Raw genomic sequence first — 24,331 nt, forward strand, 5'->3', positions numbered from 1 at the left:
GAAGAAGAACAGTGCTTACCATCAGGGAAAGACATGAAAGTCAAGGCTTCTGTATCCCAGACACCCAAAATAAATATTCAATGGTCTCAGGCCATGGAGCTCAAAAAGGATTTTGAAAATCAAGTAAGAGAGGTGGAGGAAAAATTGGGAAGAGAAATGAGAGAGATGCAAGAAAAGCATGAAAAGCAGGTCAACACCTTGCTAAAGGAGACCCCAAAAAATGCTGAAGAAAATAACACCTTTAAAAATAGGCTAACTCAATTGGCAAAAGAGGTCCAAAAAGCCAATGAGAAGAATGCTTTAAAAAGCAGAATTAACCAAATGGAAAAGGAGGTTCAAAAGCTCACTGAAGAAAATAGTTCTTTTTTTTAAAATTAATTAATTTATTTAACTTTTAACATTCATTTTCACAGAATTTTTGGGCTCCAAATTTTCTCCCCCCTTGTCCCCTCCCCCCACCCCAAAACACTGAGCATTCCAATTGCCCCCATCACCACTCTGCTCTCTCCTCCATCATTCCTCTCTGCCCTTGTCTCCATCCTCTCCTCTGTCCTGTTGGGCCAAATAACTTTCTATACCCCATTACCTGTATTTCTCATTTCCTAGTTGTATGCAACAACAATACTCAACACTTGTTCCTAAAACTTTGAGTTCCAACTTCTCTTCATCCCTCCCTCCGCACCCCCTCCCTTTGGGAAGGCAAGCAATTCAATATAGGCCATATCTGTGTAGTTTTGCAAATGACTTTCATAATAGTCGTGTCGTATAAGACTAACCATATTTCCCTCCATCCTATCCTGCCCCCAATTACTTCTATTCTCTCTTTTGATCCTGTCCCTCCCCGTGAGTGTCGACCTCAAATTTCACCCTCCTCCCCATGCCCTCCCTTCCATCATCCCCCCCACCCTGTTTATCCCCTTATCCCCCACTTTCCTGTATTGTAAGACAGGTTTTCATACCAAAATGAGTGTGCATTTTATTCCTTCCTTTAGTGGAATGTGATGAGAGTAAACTTCATGTTTTTCTCTCACTGCCCCTCTTTTTCCCCAAACTAAAAAAGTCTTTTGCTTGCTTCTTTTATGAGAGATAATTTGCCCCATTCCATTTCTCCCTTTCTCCTCCCATATATTTCTCTCTCACTGCTTGATTTCATTTTTTTTAAGATATGATCCCATCCTATTCAATTCACTCTGTGCACTCTGTCTCTCTGTGTGTGTACGTGTGCATGTGTGTGTGTGTGTAATGCCACCCAGTACCCAGATACTGAATAGTTTCAAGAGTTACTAATATTGTCTTTCCATGTAGGAATGTAAACAGTTCAACTTTTATAAGTCCCTTATGACTTCTCTTTGCTGTTTACCTTTTCATGCTTCTCTTCATTCTTATATTTGAAAGTCAAATTTTCTTTTTAGCTCTGGTCTTTTCATCAAGAATGCTTGAAAGTCCTGTATTTCATTGAAAGACCAATTTTTCCCCTGAAGTATTATACTCAGTTTTTCTGGGTAGGTGATTCTTGGTTTTAGTCCTAGTTCCTTTGACTTCTGGAATATCCTATTCCAAGCCCTTCGATCCCTTAATGTAGAAGCTGCTAGATCTTGTGTTATCCTGATTGTATTTCCACAATACTTGAATTGTTTCTTTCTAGCTGCTTGCAATATTTTCTCCTTGACCTGGGAACTCTGGAATTTGGCCACAATATTCCTAGGAGTTTCTCTTTTTAGATCTTTTTCAGGTGGTGATCAGTGGATTCTTTCAATATTTATTTTGCCCTCTGGTTCTAGAATCTCAGGGCAATTTGCCTTGATAATTTCATGAAAGATGATGTCTAGGCTCTTTTTTTGATCATGGCTTTCAGGTAGTCCCATAATTTTTAAATTGTCTCTCCTGAATCTATGTTCCAGGACAGTTGTTTTTCCAATGAGATATTTCACATTATCTTCCATTTTTTCATTCTTTTGGTTTTGTTTTGTGATTTCTTGGTTTCTCATAAAGTCATTATCCTCCATCTGTTCCATTCTAATTTTGAAAGAACTATTTTCTTCAGTGAGCTTTTGAATCTCCTTTTCCATTTGGCTAATTCTGCTTTTGAAAGCATTCTTCTCCTCATTGGCTTCTTGAACATCCTTTGCCAATTGAGTTAGCCTATTTTTCAGGGTGTTATTTTCTTCAGCATTTTTTTGGGTCTCCTTTAGCAGGGTGCTGATCTGCTGTTCATATTTTGCTTGCAAGTCTTTTATTGCTCTTCCCAGTTTTTCCTCCACCTCTCTAACATAATTTTCAAAATTTTCTGAGCTCTTTTTGAGCTTTTCCATGGTCTGATCCCACTGAGTGGGCTGGGATACAGAAGTCCTGACTTCCGTGTCTTTCCCTGATGGTGAGCACCACTCTTCCTCATCAGAAAGGAGGGGAGGAGAAACCTGCTCACCAAGAAAGTAACCCTCGGGGGGCGGAGCCAAGATGGTGAAGTAGAAAGACGCACATACACATAGCTCCGAACCCACAAACCACAGAACGGCTAGAGGGGACCAACCCAGGGCGAATTCTGCACCCAGAGACCACGGAATATTGGAGCGAGGGAGATTTCTGCTCCGGAGAGACCTGCAAACCTCTCGCGGGGGGTCCTTCGCGCCGTGGACTGGGCGCTGGGACGGGGAGCAGAGTGCAGCCCTGCCGCAGCCAAAACACCGAGAGGAAAAGATCCGAGAGGGCTACGGGGACGGGATCTCCAGTGGCCACGCAGGTCCCCCCACCCACAGAGGGACCTGCAAACCTCTCGCAAAAGGTCCGTCGCGCTGCAGACGCAGAGCCCAACCCGGACCTGCGGCAGCGGTGGTGGTGGCTCCGAAAGGCACAGATCTGAGAAGGCTCCAGAGACGGGATCTTCAGCAGCGGCACAAGCCCCCCCACCAACAGGTGACTGACGGGGGTAGGTGAGAGAGTCTCTTTGGCGGGTTGAGAGGGGAGTGGGGTGCCCCCATGGCTCGGGCCCCCCCAGGAGATAGAAGCTGAGAGGCGGCTGCAGACAGAGGCTCCCCAAATGGGCGGGAGCCTGGATCCATTGTGGAAGGTCTGTGCATAAACCCCCTGAGGGAACTGAGCCAGAGAGGCAGCCCTGCCCCTGACCTCAACACCTGAACTTAATTTAACACTGAATAGCAGCCCTGCCCCCGCCAAAAACCCTAAGGTGGGAAGCAGCATTTGAATCTCAGTCCCCAAACGCTGGCTGGGAGGACCAGGAGGCAAGGTGGGTGTGAGGAGAACATTCAGAGGTCAGGCCACTGGTTGGAGAGAATGCCAAGAAAAGGGAAAAGAAATAAAACTATTGAAGGGTACTTTCTCGGAGAAAAGACACTTCCTCCCTTCCTTTCTGATGGGGAGGAACAATGCTTGCCATCAGGCAAAGACACAGAAATCCAGGATTCTGTGTCCCAGCCCACCCAATGGGCTCGGGCCATGGAAGAGCTCAAGAGGAATTTTGAAAATCAAGTTAGAGAGGTGGAGGAAAGACTGGGAAGGGAAATGAGAGGGATGAGGGAGAAGCATGAAAAGCAGATCAGCTCCCTGCTAAAGGAGAACCAAAAAAATCTTGAAGAAATTGGCACCTTGAGAACTAGCCTAACTCAGCTGGCAAGGGAGGTGCAAGGGGCCAATGAGGAGAAGAATGCTTTCAAAAGCAGAATTAACCAAATGGAAAAGGAGATTCAAAAGCTCACTGGAGAAAACAGATCTTTCAAAACTGGAATGGTACGGATGGACGCTAAGGACTTTATGAGAAAGACAGATATCACAGAACATAGCGTGCAGATTCGAAAAATGGAAGATAATGTGAAATATCTTATTGGAAAAACAACTGACCTGGAAAATAGAATCAGGAGAGACAATGTAAAAATTCTGGGACTACCTGAAAACCATGATCAAAAGAAGAGCCTAGACATCATCTTCCATGAAATTATCAAGGAAAACTGCCCTGAGATTCTAGAACCAGAAGGCAAAATAAATATTCAAGGAATCCACAGAACACCGCATGAAAGAGATCCAAAAAGAGAAACTCCTAGGAGCATTGTGGCCAAATTCCAGAATTCCCAGGTGAAAGAGAAAATATTGCAAGCAGCTAGAAAGAAACAATTCAAGTATTGTGGAAATACAATCAGGATAGCACAAGATCTGGCACCCTCTACATTGAGGGATAGAAGGGAATGGAATAGGATATTCCAGAAGTCAAAGGAACTAGGACTGAAGCCAAGAATCACCTACCCAGCAAAACTGAGTATAATACTTCAGGAGAAAAAATGGTCTTTCAATGAAATAGAGGACTTTCAAATTTTCCTGATGAAAAGACCAGAGCTGGAAAGAAAATTTGACTTTCTAACACAAGAATGAAGAGAACCATGAAAAGGTGAACAGCAAAGAGAAGTCATAAGGGACTTACTAAAGTTGAACTGTTTACATTTCTACATGGAAAGACAATATTTATAACTCTTGAAACATTTCAGTATCTGGGTACTCGGTGGGAGTACACATACACACACATGCACACACGCACACATACATAGAGACAGAGTGCACAGAGTGAATTGAAGAGGATGGGATCATATCTTAAAAAAAAATGAAATCAAGCAGTGAGAGAGAAATATTGGGAGGAGAAAGGGAGAAGTTATATGGGGCAAATTATCTCTCATAAAAGAGGCAAGCAAAAGACTTATTAGTGGTGGGATAAAGAAGGGAGGCAAGAGAAAAACATGAGGTCTACTCTCATCACATTCCACTAAAGGAAAGAATATAATGCACACTCATTTTGATAGGAAAACCTATCTCATAATACAGGAGAGTGGGGGACGGGCACAAGCAGGGTGGGGGGGAGGATGGAGGGGAGGGCATGGGGAGGAAAATGCAATACGAGGTCGACACTCATGGGGAGGGAAAGGACCATAAGAAAATAGAAGTAAAGGGGGACAGGATAGGATGGAGGGAAATATAGTTAGTCCTATACAACACAACTAGTATGGAAATCATTTGCAAAACTAAACAGATATGGCCTATATTGAATTGCCTGTCTTCCAAGGGGAAGGGGTGGAGAGGGAGGGAGCTAAAGAAGTTGGAACTCAAAGTGTTAGGACCAAATGTAATGTCCTTACCACTGGGTAACAAGAAATACAGGTTAAGGGGTCAAGAAAGCTATCTGGCCCTACAGGACAAAAGAGAAGACGGAGACAAGTGCAGGGAGGGAGGATAAAGGAGAGAGCAGATAGGTCACAGGGGCAATTAGAAATCTCGGGTTTGGGGGGGGGAAGGGGAGAAAAGGGGAGAAAATTTGTAACCCAAAATTGTGTGAAAATAAATGTTAAAAGTTAAATAAAAAAAAAAAAAAAAAAAAAGAAAATATGAGTAGGACTGCTTAGCCGGGAGGGAAGTTGACTAAAGAGGGATGAGGAGTCACTGAGAAACGACACCATCAGAATGATACGTGTACAATTAAGGAATAAAGGGGAAGAAATGTCTGAAAAGTTAATAAGGAAATGAAGTTGGCCTAAAGGTCATAATTTTTTTTGGTTTTGACACCAATAAAGTTATGGTAAAGGAAAAAAAAAAGAAACCCTCTATAGTCTTGGTTTTTTTCCCTTTTCTGGGCATTTTCCCAGCCAGTGACTTGCCCTCTGAATATTCTCCTCACACCCACCTGCCTCTGGATCCTCCCAGCCAGTGCTTGGGGTCTGAGACTCAAATGCTGCTCCCCAGCCTCAGGGCTTTGGGCGGGGGCAGGGCTGCTATTCAGTGTGAGATCAAGTTCAGCTGCCCGGGTGGGGGCAGGGCCACCTCACGGGCTCATTTCCCTCAGGGGGTTTATGCAGAGACCTTCAACAATGGATCCGGGCTCCTGCCTGCTTGGGGAGCCCTGGTCTGCTCCCACCTCTGCTGGTGCCTCCTGAGGGGGCCTGAGTCATGGGGGCTTCCCACTCCCCTCTCAACCCGCTGAAGAGACCCTCTCACCGACCGTTGTCACCTGTGGGTGGAGGGACCCGTGCAGCTGCTGGAGATTCTGTCCCTGAAGCCTGCTCGGATCTGCTCCCTGCTTGGATCTGCTCCTCTCGGCACTGGGCGGCCTCAGCAGGGCTGTGCTCGGCTCCCAGTCCACGGCAGAAAGAACCTTTTGCGAGAGGTTTTCAGGCTCTCTGGAACAGAAATCTTGTCTGCTCCACTGTTATGTGGCTTCTCCTGCTCCCGAATTTATTGGCAGCTCTTCTCTACAGATATTTCATGGGCTGTGGGTTCGGAGCTAGCATATTTGTGTGTTTCTACTCCGCCATCTTGGCTCCGCCCCTCAGAAAATAGTTCTTTAAAAATTAGAATGGAACAGATGGAGGATAATGACTTTATGAGAAACCAAGAAATCACAAAACAAAACCAAAAGAATGAAAAAATGGAAGAGAATGTGAAATATCTCATTGGAAAAACAACTGTCCTGGAAAATAGGTCCAGGAGAGACAATTTAAAAATTATGGGACTACCTGAAAGCCATGATCAAAAAAAGAGCCTAAACATCATCTTTCATGAAATTATCAAGGAAAACTTCCCTGAGATTCTAGAACCAGAGGGCACAATAATTATTCAAGGAATCCACTGATCACCACCTGAAAGAGATCCAAAAAGAGAAACTCCTAGGTACATTGTGGCCAAATTCCAGAGTTCCCAGGTCAAGGAGAAAATACTGCAAGCAGCTAGAAAGAAACAATTCAAGTATTGTGGAAATACAATCAGGATAACACAAGATCTAGCAGCTTCTACATTAAGGGATCGAAGGGTGTGGAATAGGATATTCCAGAAGTCAAAGGAACTAGGACTAAAACCAAGAATCACCTACCCAGCAAAACTGAGTATAATACTTCAGAGGAAAAATTGGTCTTTCAATGAAATACAGGACTTTCAAGCATTCTTGATGAAAAGACCAGAGTTGAAAAGAAAATTTGACTTTCAAATATAAGAATGAAGAGAAGCATGAAAAGGTAAACAGCAAAGAGAAATCATAAGGGACTTACTAAAGTTGAACTGTTTACATTCCTACATTGAAAGACAGTATTTGTAACTCTTGAAACTTTTTTCAGTATCTGGGTAGTCGGTGGGATTACACACACACACACACACACACACACACACACACACACAGAGAGAGAGAGAGAGAGAGACAGAGACAGAGACAGAGACAGAGACAGAGACAGAGAGAGACAGACAGAGAGCACAGGGTGAATTGAATAGGATGGAATCATATCTTTAAAAAATGAAATTAAGGGGTGAGAGAGAAATATATTGGGAGGAGAAAGGGAGAAATGGAATGGGGCAAATTATCTCTCATGAAAGAGGCAAAAGACTTCTCAGTGGAGGGAAAAAGAGGGGAGGTAAGAGAAAAACATGAAGCTTACTCTCATCACATTTGTCTAAAGGAAGGAATAAAATGCACACTCATTTTGGTATGAAAACCTATCTAACAATACAGGAAAGTGGGGGAGAAGCAGGGTGGGGGGATGATGGAAGGGAGGGCAGTGGGAGGAGGGAGCAATGAGAAGGCAACGCTCTTGGGGAGAGACAGGGTCAAAGGAGAGAGCAGAAGAAATGGAGCGCAGAATAGGATGGAAGGAAATATAGTTAGTCTTACACAACACGACTATTATGAAAGTCATTTGCAAAACTACACAGATATGGCCTATATTGAATTGCTTGCCTTCCCAAAAGGAATGTGTGGGGAGGGAGGGATGAAGAGAAGTTGGAACTCAAAGTTTTAGGAACAACTGTTGAGTATTGTTGTTGCATACAACTAGGAAATGAGAAATACAGGTAATGGGGTATAGAAAGTTATCTTGCCCTACAGGACAAAAGAAAAGATGGGGATAAGGGAAGGGAGAGATGTTAGAAGGGAGGGCTGATTGATGATAGGGGCAATTAGAATGCATGGCGTTTTGGGGTGAGGGGAGGGGAGAAATGGGGAGAAAATTTGGAACCCAAAATTTTGTGGAAATGAATGTTGAAAACTTAAATAAATAAATTTAAATTAAAAAAAAAACAGTGAGTGCTGTGGAAGAGCCCAAAAGAGTCTAAGATGGTGGGGGAGTGGCATCTTTTGTGTTTTTATTTGCATCTCTGCGTTATTAGAGTTGTTATTGGAATTTTTATTTTTATTTCTTTTTATTAGTTTTTATTATGGGAGGTAAGGAGTCAGGGTTATTGCTGTCAGTTAGGAGATGACTGAGCTATCTGAAAGCTATCCCATGGAATGTGAAGATTTACTAAAGACCTCTACCATCCCTCAGATAAAAAGTCACAAAGTAAGTCAGGGCTTCCCAAGTAATTTGACTTGAGAAAGAGAGTCTACTGACACTACCTTTGTAAGCTTGTAAATCTCTCCCTCTCAATCAGCTTATTATGAACTCTCTAAATGTAGTTGTATCTGTAACCTGACTTAGTTTACCTATAATGTCTGTTTAATTAGATTTGTTTCCTTAGGGAATGTATGAAATTATGATTGTGCTTGACTAAGTTTGTGCAACTTTTATGACATTGAAAGAGGCATGAGATTATGAATTGATCTTTCTTTAAAAATTTCTATAGCCTAAAATAATGTATAAGATAGCACCATATAAAAGAATTGCTTCTCTGCCACTCTGATGTAATTTTGTATATAAGAAGCCTGTCCTAATCAGGTATCAGGGGTCATTTTTCTACCCCTCTGAACCTGTGCTTAAGTGCAATAAAACCTAGGTTTTTATCTCTATAATTTCTGCATTGTGGTTAGATCTATTTCAGCCCTCACACAGTATGTACTTTTAAAGAGGTAAAGAATAATGGGACCTGTGTTCTGATCCAGATTAGCACTGTTATCTGAACTGTACCAGCTGAACTTGCTTCTGGTTTCTGTCCCTAGAGGGGAAAGAGGGAATAAGCATTTATTACTTACTATGTGCCTACTATGTGTCAGATCCAGTATCAAGTGATTTATAAATACTTTCTCATTTCATCCTCACTGATCTGGGTGGGAGCTATTATTATCCCCATTTTATACTTGAGAAAACTGAGGTAGACAGAACTTAAGTGATTTGCCCAGTGTCACTCAGCTAGGAAGTATCTGAGGCTAGATTTTAACCTAGGTCTTCCAAGCTCCACCTCACTGCCTTTAGACAGTGAATTATATCCCATGAGAGAAATCCTTCTGTGACATAGCTGAAGAAGAATTCTGCTAACCCTAAATGCTATTGTTTTGTGACTTCTTTTTGCAAGGTTGATGTTGTTTCCCAGGTTGGCCTAGAGTCACAATGAAGGATAAAGGAAATGTTTATTCAGCAGCCAAGATGACAGAGTAAGCATTAAGTCACTCTCACCCTCCCTTATAGACTTTGAAAAACCCGAAGAATATTGCCCCAAGAAAAATCCTGGAATAGTGGAACCAGCAGAAAGACAGAGTAAGAAAGGGTAGAAAGTCTTTTAGCTTGGGAGATTAGAGGGATCCCTCTTGCTGTGACTGAAAGGGACCAGTACAGGAAGAGAGGTATCCTAGCAAACCAGTGGCAAGCCCCACCTTAGCAAACCAGTGGGAGATCCTGAGCCCAAGGATAGTGGAACAGGAAAGCCCCAACACCAGACACTCACCAGCAACCACCAGCAGCTCCAGCTCAGCCATAATCTATCAGACCACTACAATATCTAGCTGCCAACACCTGAGGCCCTAGCACAGAAAACCAGTAACCATACCCCTTGCCCCCAGCACAAGAAGTCTGGGACAATGCCCCTTGGGCCCCAGAAATAGAGATCAAATTTAAAAGGCCAAAAATATGAGCAAGAAGAATTAAAAAAACAATGACTATAGAGAAATATCTTGGTGACAGAGAAGATCAAAACAAAAATCCAGGAGAGGACAACATGGTCAATACACCCGCAAATGAAACCTCAAAGAGGAATGTGAACTGGTCTCAAACTCAAAAAGCCATCTTGGAAGAGCTCAAGAAGGATTTTAAAAGTCAAATAAGAGAGGGAGAAGAAAAATTTTAAAATACAATTGACAAAATAGGAAAAAAGTACACTGAAGAAAACAACTCCTTAAAAAGTAGAATTGGCCAAATGGAAATAGAAGCACAAAGCTAACTGAAGAAAACAATTCATTAAAAATTAGAATTGGGCAAGTGGAAGCTAACAACTGTATGAGACATCAAGAATCAGTGAAACAAAAATGAAAGAATAAAAAAATAGAAGAAAACATAAAGAAGATGCTGATTGAGTGAAAAGAATACTGGACTTGTAGTTAGGAGGCCAAGTCCTGGTCTTGGCACTACCACTGACTAGCTGTGAGACCTTGGATAAGTCATTTAAGCTACCTGTATTGCAGTGGAATATAGAAATCTATCTTGCCCTACAAGAAAACAGGAGAGGGAAGGAGATAAGAGAAGGGAGGTGGTGATAGAAGGGAGGGCAAATTGGGGGAAGGGGTAATCAGAATGCACATTGTCAGGATGAGGGAGGGGAGAAATGGGGAGAAAATTTGAAACTCAAAATCTTGTGAATGTTGAAAACTAAAAATTAACTAATATAATTTAAAAAAAAATAAACTGCCTGTACCTCAATTCCTTATCTATTAAATGAAGAAGCTAGACTAGATGACTTCAAAAGGTTCCTTTTATGAAAATGGAAGAACTTACATTGAAGGTCAGCCCTTTTAAGGTTTACAAAGCAGCACTTTGTCATCCTATGAGGTAAATAGTTCAAGTTTTATCCTCATTTCCTCCAGATAAGTCTTAGAGAGGTTAAAGTAATTTATTTGTCCATAGTTACACAGCTAAGGAGATGTCAAAGCTGGGAATCAAACCCAGGTCTTCTGCCTCAAGTTCTGTGATCTTTTTACTATGCCAAGCCACCTCTTACTGGGGACAATTTAGGCACCCTAAAAGAGGGCCAATCCTGGAACCCAATATTTTAGGACCATCATATTTGGTAAAATGAGTGTTCTTTGTCCCATAAAACATGCTAAAAAGTCATTGACTAACTCTACCCAGGCCTAGTCACTAATGACCTCCCTGAAGTCTTCCCCATAAGGAAATTAATGTGAATTGAAAGAGATGAATCCCAAGGTCCCTTCTAACTCTAGGATTCTATGATTCCATGAGCTGAATGAAAGCTCAGAGGGCTGCTTGTCTAATTTATGAATGGAATGAAAATGAAATTGATAGTTAATACTGGATAATAGAATCAGGATCCTAAAAGAACTGTATAGACCGGAATGATAGGTTAACTAATCTACCAAGTCAAGTTTTTAAATGATATGTGTGTGTGTGTTCATCCTTCATTGCCAAAGAAGATCATACCATCAGAGAAATAATGACATGACTTGCACTTGACTTTGTTTTGAGTGAGGAAGGGCTGTGCAGGTCACCAGACTCACTTCTCCTCCAGAACCATCTGAATAGATGACCCAAGATGAGGCACTTGGGGTTAATTGACTTGCCCAAGGTCACATAGCTAGTGTGTCAAGTGCCTGAGGTGAGATTTGCACTCAGGTCCTCCTGACTCTTACATTGGTGCTCTATCCACTCACTGCACCACTTAGATGCCCCTAAATGGTATGTATAGATGAAAGCAAGAGGAGGTGTAACTCAGGCTAAACATGAAGGGTCTAAGTTCCTTTGAGGAGCTCTCCTCTGACTCAGTATCCTCCCCTACCCAATTATAACCTGGGAGCATCAGTATATGACCCTCTCTTTACAGTAGCCACCAAATGCCTCTTTACAAGGACTCAGGTTTACATTCTAAGTGTCTAAACATAGAGCAATTTTATTGATACAGTAAAGGATCCAAGGTAATACTGTGAAACATGGGAAGGGATTATATGGGACCCTGGCAAGAGGCCAGTACATCAGAAAGGGGGAAAGGCTTCTCTGTTACAAAAATATTTATAGCAGCAACTTTTGTCATGGCAAAGAACTAGAAACTAAAGGAACGTTGATCAAATGAGAAATAGCTAAATAAGTTATAGTATATACATGGAATGGAATATTATCTCTGCATAAGAAATCTTGGAAAAGTTAACTTCAGAGACACCTGGGAAGACTTGTATGAATAGAAAGAATTGAGCAGAACTGGAAGAACAATTTCTGCAGTAACAACAATGTAACAACTCTGAGACTCTGAAGAACTCTGAACAATGTGAGGACCAGCCGTAATTCAGAGAATGAAGTATGCAACATACCTTTGGATGGAGAGGTGAGGGACTCAGTGCAGAATGAAACACATATTTTTGAATATGGTCCATGTAGGAATGTGCTTTGTTTACTGTACATTTTTGTTACAAAGGTTTTGTTTTTGTTTTTTTCTTTTTCACTGGGGTTAAGTGGAATAGAGAAAGGGAAAGTAGATCTGTTCAACCACCTGCCCCTACCTCTCCTCCCCCACACATCCACCAAGAAAAAGAGAGAAAAGGAATCACTGACAAGCAGGACAGCTTTCAAAGTTACATGTTGAATTTAGTACAGAAGAAATGCAAATTCTTAGTAATAGAGATTCACAGTTTCTTCCTCTCTCTTCCCCAATGTATATAGAAAGGCTCGTTTTGTTTGATGTCAAGTTCATAATAAGAACAAAGTAAAATTTTAAAAAGAAAGAAAGTGTTCTTATAACTCTGCGGGCTTACGTCCAAGTCCTTTTTGTGTCCTTACTATGTAAATAAAACCCTTCAAGTTTTCGATCCTCTGTAAGCCTGTGTACTTACAAGAAGAGCAGGTGGTTACCCTTGGGAAAGGCCAGATATGGAAGTTTCTGGGTTCCACCTGGGTATGAGCAACAGGCTAATATAAAGTAAAGGTAGGAATAAAGGGCAGTTGAAAAGGCTGATGAGCTAATTAATCAATCAATAAGCATTTTATTAAGAGCCTCTTATGTGCCAGGCACCTTGCCAGCTGCTGGTAAAGCAGATACAAAGAATGAAATAATATATATTTCCAAATACCTTACATTCTTTTTCTTTCTTTTTTTTGAAATTTATTTTTTTAAGCATTCAGTTTTGAAATTTTCAGTTCCAAATTCTTTCCTTCCTTCCTACCCATTGAAAACACAAGGATTACGTTATACATGTAAAGACATGCATTCCGTATTAGCCATGTTAAATAGCTTATATTCTGAGGAGAATCAAGTACATATGTAAATTTAGACAATAAATCTAAAGAATAAACACAAGGTAGTTAGATATAAAGGTTAAGAAGGATGCTCTCTAGCATGGTGGAAGGAATGAGGAAGGGTTGTTACAGAAGGAGGACTGGGAGCTGTGTCTTCAGAAAGGGAAGGATTCTGGGAGGCCAGTGCAGAGGAGGGCTTTTCAAGCCCAGGAGAGGAACTGTTACAAAGGATCCAAGAGGGGAGATGCAATGTCAGATGTAAGAAACAGATTTTGGACTACGCAATAGGCAGTAATGTACCAGGAGACTAGGAAGATAGTCTGGAGTCAGGTTGTGAAGGCTTTAAAGGCTAAACAGTGAGATTTATATTTCTCCTACAAGCAGTAGAGATGCCTTCGAGTCAAGAAGCCAGAGTTACCAAGGATTAACACTTTGGATTTAGTAAGCATTAAAGATGATGGTTAAGGTTGAGGCATAGAGGAAAGCAGTGCTGTGGGTATGAAAATTAATGAAAAAGAGGATAAAATGTCCTAAGGTCAGTGACAATGACAGATATCTGAAAAGAGTTATCTCATCCCACCCAATGTCACTTGTGAAAAAATCCCTGAATTGAGGGTGGCAGAAGGAGGGAGGAGAATTCTGGCCTGGGGCCAAGTTGAGAGGAGAGCAAGCTGAGCTTAGTCTAAACCACCCCCACCTCCCAGAAAACCCTGTTAGTATTAGGGTATCCGAGAAACATCAAGATCCCAAACTTGAGATGAGTTTCTGGGCAAAGATTCAATCGGAGGAAACTGTATAAGGAGATGGAGCCAAAATGCAGGGAAGGCCAGAGAATTAGTCATTTATCTTAGTCTACTGATTTCCCAAAAGCTTCCACCTTTTCGTTTGAGCTGCCATTGTTTCTCACTGCCTCCAACTGGTGTGATCATGGGTGGCATGTGCCAAGCCTCCCTCTGACTCAGCTGTATCCATCTGGCCATGGCTAGGGTGAACCAAGGGGCAATTTCAACTTCAGAGAAGATGTTGTTGAGTGATGGTGGCAGAATGAGGTTCTGGAAATGGCAGTGAGGATCAAGGAGTACTCTAACTCTGCTTCATGGCCAATACTTAGAAGGGAGGCTGGGAGGGAAAAAGGACAAAACATGAAAAGATGAGTATCAAACTTTGGAGATAGTGGCCAGGGATGTGCTTGTATGTGATGAAATAGTACTGGTGTGGAAGACTTGTTGTTTGGTTGTTTCAGTCATGTCTCATTCTTCATGACCCTATTTGGGGTTTTCTTGGCAAAGGTATTGGAGTGGTTTGTCATTTCCTTCTCCAGCTCATTTTATAGATGAGGAAACAACCAAACGGGGTTAAGTGACTTGCCCAATGACACACCTAGTGAGAGTGTCTGAGGCCACATTTGAACTTGAGAAGGTGTCTTCCTGATTCCAGGTCAAGCACTCTATCCACTGTGCCCCCTAGCAGCCTAACAATAGAACTGAGACTCAAGAGGGATCACAGGATTTAGAATGGAAAGAATCATAGAGATTTATTGACTCATTCCTCTCATTTTAGAGATGATGAGATGGCTTCCTGGAGAAATGGAATAACTTCCCCGGAATCACACAGCTAGTAAGATCAGTGTGATGATTAGAACTCAGGTTCTCTGACAAAATCTAGTGTTCTTTCTAATGTATTACGCAGAAAGAAAACTGGCAGAAGCATGAGGGAAAAGGTTCACAGAACTGAATAAACAATGCATCCTAGAAAGATCTAAGGAATCAGCTTACCACCTGCCCCAGGAACAGGAAGAAAACAAAGTCAGTATCCAATATGCTTAGAAACAGATAGTAAATTCAGGAAGCATGGAGTACGTAGTGAGAAGAAGCATGTTTTAGCAGATAGAAGACTAGCCTTGCAGTCAAGAAGACTTGGCTTCATCAGATACTTACTTGCTATGTGACCTTTGGCAAATTACTTAACCTTGTTTGCTTCAGTTTCCTCATCTGTAAAAGGAGCTGGACAAGGAAATGGTAAACCACTCCAGTGTCTTTGCCAAGAAAACCTCAAATGGGATTGCAAAGTCGGGCACAAGTGAAACAACTGAATAAATAAATATATATGTGTATATAAAATATACATATAAATATAAAATCAAATCTATAATATATATAAAATCCTATATAACACTATCGTATAGTGAAATACATATCCTATGTAAGCCTATGTAATATTATATATAACAGTATGTAAACATATATAACTATATAGAGAAATATATCCTGTATAATTATATATTATATATAATCCTATATAACAGTATGGTATAGTGAAATACATATTCTACATATCATATGATACATTATACTATCCTATATTGTAAAACCAGCATGGCATTATAACATATCTATTCTATATAATCACATATAATATTGTTGTTGTTCAGTCATGTTCAACTCTTCATGATCCCATAAGGAGTTTTCTTGGCAAAAATACTGAAGTGGTTTGCCATTTCCTTCTCCAGTTCATTTTATAGATGAAAAAACTGAGGCAGACAGGGTTAAGTGACTTGCCCAGGGTCATACAGCTACTAAGTGTCTGGGGTTCCCACAAAAATGAGTCTTCCTGACTTCAAGTCTGCCACTCTCCCCACTGGAAATAAAGACAAGGATGTGATGGAATTGGCTTAAAAGGCTATGATGAATGGTTCCCATTTAGCTGGTTACAGTGTTTATCTGACTTGGCCAACCTACACCATTCCTTATTGTGGTCATAAGGGATGACAGCAAGCCAAGAACTCCTAAGGTCACGCTGAGATGTCAGCACACTGAGCAAACACTTACAAATCCATAATCGTGGGCTATTCAGCTTGAAAGAATGCTTGACTCACAGTGTTGCCAGTTAGAAATCTGTCCTCCTTGCTCCAAAGAGCCTTTCTGAGGGGCTGTCAGAAAAAAGGGAGCAGGGCCCAGAGGAGCTGGGAGGAAATGATGCTACATGGGCAGGCAGCTCATCAGAGGAGAGACCTAGTGGATAGAGACAGTGTATTAACTGCTCTGCTCATTAATCCATCAGAGGCTGCTTACTGGTATATATTCTCTCTGCAAATCATTCGCTGTCTAAATTGGTTGATTCATTTGCTAATATTTCGTTAATCTTAATCATTCTCTTTCCAGCATCTGATGAAGGATGGTAGAAGGAAACCACAAAAGGACTGTGGGGGTGGGGAGCTCTCTATGTGGGAGACAGAATAAAGAAAAGGGATAGATATACAGTCAGACTTAATTCATGGCACTTCAGATCAGGAAGCAACCTAAGAGATTATTTGGCCCAACATAGATAGATAGGTAGGTAGATAAATAGACAGACAGACAGACAGACAGACAGACAGACAGACAGATAGATAGATAGATAGATAGATAGATAGATAGATAGATAGATAGACAGACAGATTTTTGTTGTTGAATTTCAGTCATGTCCAACTCTTCATGACCCATTTGGAGTTTTCTTGGCAGAGATGCTGGAGTGATTTGCCATTTCCTTCTCCAGCTCATTTTACAGATGAGGAAATTGAAGTAAACCGGGTTAAGTGACTTACCCAGAGTCACAAAGCTAGTAAATGTCTGAAGTCAGATCTGAACTCAGGAAAATGAGTCTCCTGACTCTTGGACCAGCACTCTATCTACTGTCCCCCTTGGCTTCCCTAATATTAGCACTTACTTCACAAGATTATTGCGAGGCCCAACTGAGAAAATGAATGTAAAATTCCGTTTAAATATGAAATATCATTATTAATGACTTTTAATGTGAGGAAATCAGTCCTCTCAGTTGGTCTCAGAGGAATTTATTGAGGAAGAGACAATTTTTATGGGAAGCAGGACAGAGAACTAGGGGTTCTATCAAGGCTTTAGATGAGTGTTTCTCAAGTTTCATTATGTTCAGAGCACCATCTTGGCATGATGCCATGGGAAACTGGGGAGATTCGTGCATGCACATGTAATTGCATGTATATGTTCCATACAATTCACTGTGTAACCAGCCAAAATTCAGAGCACCCTGTTATGTCAGGGCATATCTGAGAACTACTACGATGAACTCATAGAAAGGGCCATGGCTGACTGGGAAAAGACCTTAGGCAGTGGAGTTGTTGAGTCAGGAAACCATAATGTTGAGGTTTAGGGTTCTCAGGACCCCAAAATATCAATACACTGGGTCCTGCCAAATGAATTTGACTCAAGCCTTCTTTCAGCCAAGGTAAAACAAAGTTTGTTAAAGATTCACCATATTGGGTTGACTCTTAAGAAGTCTAACCATTTGCGTGGCTTGTATTGACAAACAGAGACAGATGGAATCTCTACTATACAGAATTAGAGCTGAATGGAATCTGAGCGGAGGAGAAAGGGAGCTTATGCACAGAGAGAGTGTGGGAGGGATCTGGGAGTGGTCTAACAGTTAGGGAGGAGGGGGTCTAAGGAGGATCTTGATGGGACTTGTGTAACTAGTGATGTAATCAAGGGTGGGAAACAGCTGGAGGCAATTGGGAGGTACCAGACAATGGAGGGCTTAGATGGGAAGTAATCCAGGATGGACCAGGCTAGATTGAAGGTTACAGATTTGGGTATGAAAGGCCAGGTTAAGTGAGAAGATTCAAAGGGAGTTCAGGGAGGTTCCCGAGAGTCTGTACTATTTTGTGTCAGCCCAATTTTGTGAATGGAGACCTGCCTGGCTGCAGAACTATAGAGCAAGGAAGAAATTCAGAGCAGGGTCTTTTGTTTGGCATTGAGCTAGATGAACACAAGAATATGAAATATCTCCAAGATAAGTGAGCTCTGGAATATACTCCCTCGCCATGGCACTGGCACATGGCACTGATACAATATCTGTTTCTTCAGGTCCCAAACTAAATGTAGAGCGGTGGTTCTCAAAGGACATGTCATAGCCCAGTTGTTAGGTATTCTAGGAATTCCATGAAACATACTTGTGGGGTTATGCACATGCAAGTATCTTCACTTTCCAGCATGTGTGCCATGAGAGATAGATGTCTGAAAACCACCGGCAGAGGACAATGTCAGGATAACCCAAGAACTGCAACAGGGAGTGATCATGAAATCACCATCATCTTCTGGGAGCTGTTTATTGTGCTTGTTCTCAAAGAGGACCATGACATCACCTTCCTGTTGTCATGACTTGCAAGTGAATTGGATTTAAGTGAAGGAGAGCTGTGCAAAGTCACTAGTCTCACTTTCCCCTCTGGAGCCATCTGAACCTAGTGGCAAGATATAGATCAGGATGACTGAAGATAACCCCAGCTGCAGTGGGAGACCTTGGTCTTTTTAAGTTAATGTCTTTCCTAGGTCCCAGTTTGACTGAGACAGGTGAGACAAAGAATGCTCCCTTTTACCTAGTCAAAACGAAACAAAAAAAAAATCAATAGGGGAAGGGAAGACCCTCAGGATTTCTGGCCAAAATAGAAAAAATACTATTTGTATTCACTCTGAGCCATCTAGGCCCAAACAATGACCAAGTGGGGCTTGACCTGGGACCTAGTGCTGGTCAATCAATGAGAGTCAGTGATTTGGGTTTAAGGCATAATCCTTAAGAAAGAAATCTAGCAAGTAAAACCCAACATATCTTGTGAGGTTTTAGCAATCAGAATCTATACTCCTTTGGAAAGAACATCTGTAGGTAAGGGTGTGTGTTTGTCCTTTGTTTTCGAAGAGGACCATGACATCAGGGAATGATGACATGACTTGCAGTTGACTTTGATTTGAGTGAGGGAAGGCTGTGCAAGGTCACCAGCCTCACTTTCTCCTCCAGAGCCATCTGGGTGCAGTGGCCAGATATTCCTCAGGAACACTGGAGATGGCCCTGGATGCAATGGGAGGCCCTGGCCATTTTAGGTTAAGGCCTTTTCAGGGTCTCACTTTGAGTGAGGTAACCCCCAGTTAGTGAATAGGCCTCTTAAAGAAGTGAGTCCTTCAATAAATCAATATTTAGTAAACATCTATAATGTGTCAGACACTGTACTAAGTGCTTCAGAGAGTCAATCTTTCCCTTGCCCTGGTAATGGCATGGTGATTCTTCTATTTACCTTCAAGTCTCTTGAATTTGCTAGTCCTTGTTGACTTGGCATTTCTGTCATTCCTGGAGAGATTGCACCTGTTCTGTTAGTACCCAATGAATCCTTTTGAGTTTTCCCTTCAAGTCCCAAACCTCAGAGTTCAGGCCTTGGAGTCAGGAAGACCTGAGTCTGAATCTGACCTGTGACACTTACTGGCTGTATGACCCTGGGCAAGTCATTTGGCTTCTGTCTGCTTGAGTTTACTCCACCATAAAATGGGAAAATAATAGGAACTACCTCCCAGAATTGTTGTGAGGGTCAAATGAAATAATGTCTTTAAGTGTTTCGCAGACCTTAAAACATTATATAAATGCTAGTTTATTATTATTACTATAATTAGGACTGTTATGAGCATCAAAATGATAATATATGTAAAATCAATATGTACATTGCTCTGCAAACCTTAATGTGTCATATTTATGCTTATTTATTATATAATGTTATGTAATCACTTGAGATAAAATGTTTGCTAAAAATAATGAAACCATTTCTAAATAATATTGTAGTTGTGTGATATAACAGGATATAATGCCAGCCTGACATAATCTGTCTGTAGGACTTCTGACTAGTCATTAAACCTATTAGTACCCCTAGAAACTCTATGAATGGTTGATCTGCATAGATGAAAAGAGTTACCCATCATAGTAGTCCCCCCCCCCCCCCCGGAAAAAAAAGAAGTGAGTCAAGGGATGGCCCTTTTAATTAAAAAAAAAAAAGAAAAATCAAAATGGGAGAGGAAGGAAGGAATTTACTTCTTTGTATTATTTACTTCTTTTAGCCTTAAGACTTAAAGGAAGCTGGGAGTGAGAACATTCCAGGCATAAAGGGCAGCCAGTGAAAATGTCCAGAGTCCAGAGATGGATTGTCTTGTTCTGGGACAGCAAGGAGGTCAATGCTGATAAGGGCTGGAGAGATGGAAGTAGAGGAACTCCAAGACTATATAGTTCCCTGCATGAGCCATCTGGGAAAGAATTCATGGACTCAAGCATTGTTGAGGTCAAGGTAAAGATTTATTACGCTTTCCAGCAGGCAAGAGTTCTTAGTGAATCTGCAATCTTAGAGGGGTACAGGTAAAGTTTAAATAGGATATTCTATATACTATGTACTATATGTACCAAATATACTAACTAGGTGGGATTAGGGAGTGGTTAAGGAGTGGTTAGTTCTTAAAGGAACATGCACTATTGGTATTTACTAAGCAGGTATTTTACCTGGAATTCATCAGGAAATAGCCCATTGCTGGGGGCAGGTCAGGGGGCAGGGGAGCCGCCACTACACAGAGGTGTAGTTTTAGGCCTGAAACAACACTAAGTCAACTAGCGGTCAGGACTGACTAAGGAATACCAGGCTGTTCTCATCAATATCTTGTTAGACAAGATAAATGTAAGGGAGTATACATATGTCCAAGTCTAGAATACATATGATTGGTCAGTGAGTAGTAAATGTCGTCATGACCCAGTACACAGCCAGCTCAGCCAGTACACAGCTGGTTCAGACTAATAAGTTCTATAGGTGCAGCTGGCTACTGTAGCAGGGAGATAACAGTTGTTGCTGGGGTAGGCTGTGTCCTTGGGCTGGGGAGAAACTGCCTGGGATAGGGTTTTTAGGCTAGGAAGAAATGTGATTTTTTTTAAAGAAAAATGTGATTTTAGAACTGGGGTCCAAGCACATGCACCCAAACAACCCACCAATGCTACTACATCAAAGAGGAGGTGGGAAGTAGGGTAGGTAAGAGTAAGAAGACTGACATTCTTTCAGCTCTGTGATCTCTATAAATACAAGCAAAGGTGGTGACAACATTCTGGATGGTATCTGATAGCAAAGTGCCTGCATTATCTGAGTGGGTACAAGTCAGGATAGTGAGAAGTAAAGCAGCATGGTGTGCTAAAAAGAGGTCTAGATGAGGGCCAAGCTTCACATTCTGGCTAGATGATTTGATCAGACAGTACAGATCTGAGCTAAATGTGAAATACCCCACAAGTTTCTTCAGAGTTTTTACATTCCAGGAGAGTATATTAGCAGTTTGGGTGAGTGGAACCCAAGAAAGGCTTCATGCAAAAGATTGTACCCCAACTGCAACTCTTAAAGGAAGAGAGAGTCTCTATAAGGTAAGATGGGCAGCTAGTTGGTGAAGTGGAGTGCTGGGTCTGAAGTCACAAAGACTCATCTTCCTGAGTTCAAATCTGGCCTCAGACACTTACTAGCTGTGTAACTCTGGGCAAGTCATTTAACTGTTTGCCTCAGTTTCTTCACCTGTAAAATGATCTGGGAAAGGAAATGGCAAACCACATCAGTATCTTTGCCTGCCAAGAAAACCCCAAATGGAGTCACAGAGAGTCAAACATGACTTAAAAAAAATGACTGAACACATACAAGAAGGGGATACATTCCAGATCTGTAGGATGGCCAGTATAAAAGCACAAAGACTGGAGATGAAGTGTCCTGCATAAGGAACAAAGAGAAGGTCAATTTGACTGGATTGCAACGTATGGGAGGGGTAATAATGTCCAATGAAGCTGGTTGGGGTCATGTTATGAAGAGCTTCAAAAACTTAACAGTTTATATTTGATTGTAGAAGCAAGAGAAAATCATTAGAATTGATTAAATAGGGGAGTCCTATGGTCAGATATGTGTTTAACAAATATCACTTTGATAACAGTATGTAGGATGGACTGAAGTAGGGAAAGCCTGAGGCTGGGACACCCAATTAGGAGGCTGTTGCAATAATCTGGGTAAGAGATGATGAGAAACTGAACCAAGGTGGTAGCTGTGTAAGCAGTGAGAAGAGGTCAAATGCAAAAGATGTTGTGGAGGTAGAGGCAACAAGATGTGGCAACTGATTCTCTATGTGTGGTTTTGGAGGGTGAAGAGTCCAGGATGAGGCTGAAATTAGAAATCTGAGAAGCCAGAAGGATGGTAGTGCCTTCACCAGAAACAATAAATACATTTTGACTTCACTTTGGGCAGTCTATCCAGGTTACAGACCAGTGAAAATGCAACCTCGAATATCTGGGGTAAAGGCAAATGGGGGTATACACCCTACGGGAAGATTTGGATCTGTAACTAGCAGTTTTCAGAAATACACAGAAGCCTCATGCCAAGTTATCCTGAGCCTCTTTAAAGAGAACAGCCTCTCACATATTCAGGGCTGCTGCCGCCCTTGTTACTGGTCTCAGATGGGAGACAGGGATATAATAGAAAGAAGTCTGGTCCTAGGATGGAACAACTTGGGTTTGAATCTCTATCTTGATGTTTATCTCCTCTGTGATTTTGGGCAGATACGTTGCCTCAGTTTCCTTATCTGTAAATTGAGTAACTCTCTAAACTCTCAACTCTAAAATCTTATAATCTTGGCATGTTTTAGTCACTAGCTGGAGAGCAGCTCAAGGCTAGCCAGCTCCTTCTCTGTTCCCAAGAGTTCTCCCTTTTAAAAGCTGGAATGAGATTCACACAGCTATTGATTTTTCCAGGAAAAATATCACCCTCATTGGTTAAATATTATATCTAAGGAGGGGTTGACCTGGAATTCTTTTAGTAGCTGAAAGGGACCCTGGCCACAGTATAGTGTAGATCGGGTCTCTGTGTGTGGTTCCTTATAAAATTAAGAACCTATTAGTGGGAGATGCAGTCCTGGAGTTTTCCCCACCCTGATCAGTTTTCTTCCCCCTCCCCCTGCTAGCTCTGGAAGCAAGGTCTGTAGCATCGAATTCCAACAGCTGCCTTCTGAATGAAAATGTGGTTTAAATCCCCTTCCTGGAATCCCAGCAAATTAACATTTATCTCTGCCAGAGGAAATGAGAGGGTTTCCCCCTTCTTTTTCTTCTTCTTCTTAATGAGCACTGATGAAGGAAATGAGGGTAGAGTAGAAAAACAGAGCTAAGATCATGCACTGAGTGGCTCATAAGGATCTAGGGTTCCCTATTCCTGTGGAGGTGGGGAGGGGGCAGCTGGCCATAGTCTGTTTTATTATATAATTAACCTTGACCTCCCTGGATTCAAAGAGAGAGGTTAGATGGAAATAAATCAATAGTCTGGTCCGGTCACTTCAAAGGCTACCAAGTCAGACAAGGGACATTCCAGACTCTTTCAGTGAATAAATTGGAATAGAATGTATGACTTGATTTTCTAAAGTTTGGTGCTTTAAGGGGGAAAATTGGAACTAAGTCACATATTTCTTTAATCAACAGGAAGAGGTAAGATGACTTTCCCAATGTCACACAGCTAGTAAATAGAAGAAGTGGGCCTGGAACCCATTTCTTCTGATACAATGACACTGCATTTTTCTCCAAGACCTCAGCTGATTGGTGAGAAAAGCAATCTCATGGTTCAGCTCCTTCCTGTGGCACCTCAGTTAGACTAGATGACCTCTAAGTGATACTACTGGGATAGGAATAGGACCTGTGATCTTATTGATGTAGGAACTCCCATATGAAGAAGCTCCCTCGAACAATGCAGGCCCACAACTTCTGTGCAACTCAAAGTCTAGACAATTGCCTAGAACAGTGATGTCAAGCTCCTTCTGTGGCATGTTGACGTAGAAAACCAAATATTAACAATCTCTGTATTATATTATATTTTTATTTATTTTGTTAAACATTTTTCAATTACATTTTAAACTAGATCTGACTGAGGCTGAGTTTGACACCTCTGTTCTAGAGTATTGAGAAGTTAAGTGCTTTGCCCGGGGCCACACAGCTACTTAATATGTCAAAGGCACAATTTGAACCCAGGTTTTCCAGTCTCCGAGTCCAGCTCTCTACTCACAACGCCATGCTACCTCTCAGAGCCATAGGCAGAGACAGGTGTTACATCTAGGGGCACTGCAGAGGACAGTCTGACTATAATGGTTATCATGCTGGGAAAGGTAGTTGAATAGTGGTGGTAATGGTCATCCTTGCTTTATCCCAGAACTGACTGAAAAGGGCTCTAGCATTTCTCCATTACAGATAATACTTAGTTGTTTTGTTTTTTCTTTAGAGTAGGGGTTCATAATCTTTTTTTGTATAATGAATCCTTTTGTTAATCTGGTGAAGCCTATGGAGCTCTGCTCAGTGATGTTTTTAACGCATAAAATTAAACATAT

General features: G+C 41.5%; 1 long non-coding RNA gene across 1 annotated transcript in view; it reads left to right on the top strand.

Moving 5' to 3' along the window:
• The window catches only part of LOC140506746 (uncharacterized), a 47,111-nt gene that overhangs the window by 3,760 nt on the left and 19,020 nt on the right, over positions 1 to 24,331 (top strand). The gene's annotated exons all lie outside the window — the stretch shown is intronic.

Source organism: Notamacropus eugenii, chromosome 1, assembly GCF_028372415.1.
Source record: "Notamacropus eugenii isolate mMacEug1 chromosome 1, mMacEug1.pri_v2, whole genome shotgun sequence".
Taxonomy (NCBI): domain Eukaryota; kingdom Metazoa; phylum Chordata; class Mammalia; order Diprotodontia; family Macropodidae; genus Notamacropus; species Notamacropus eugenii.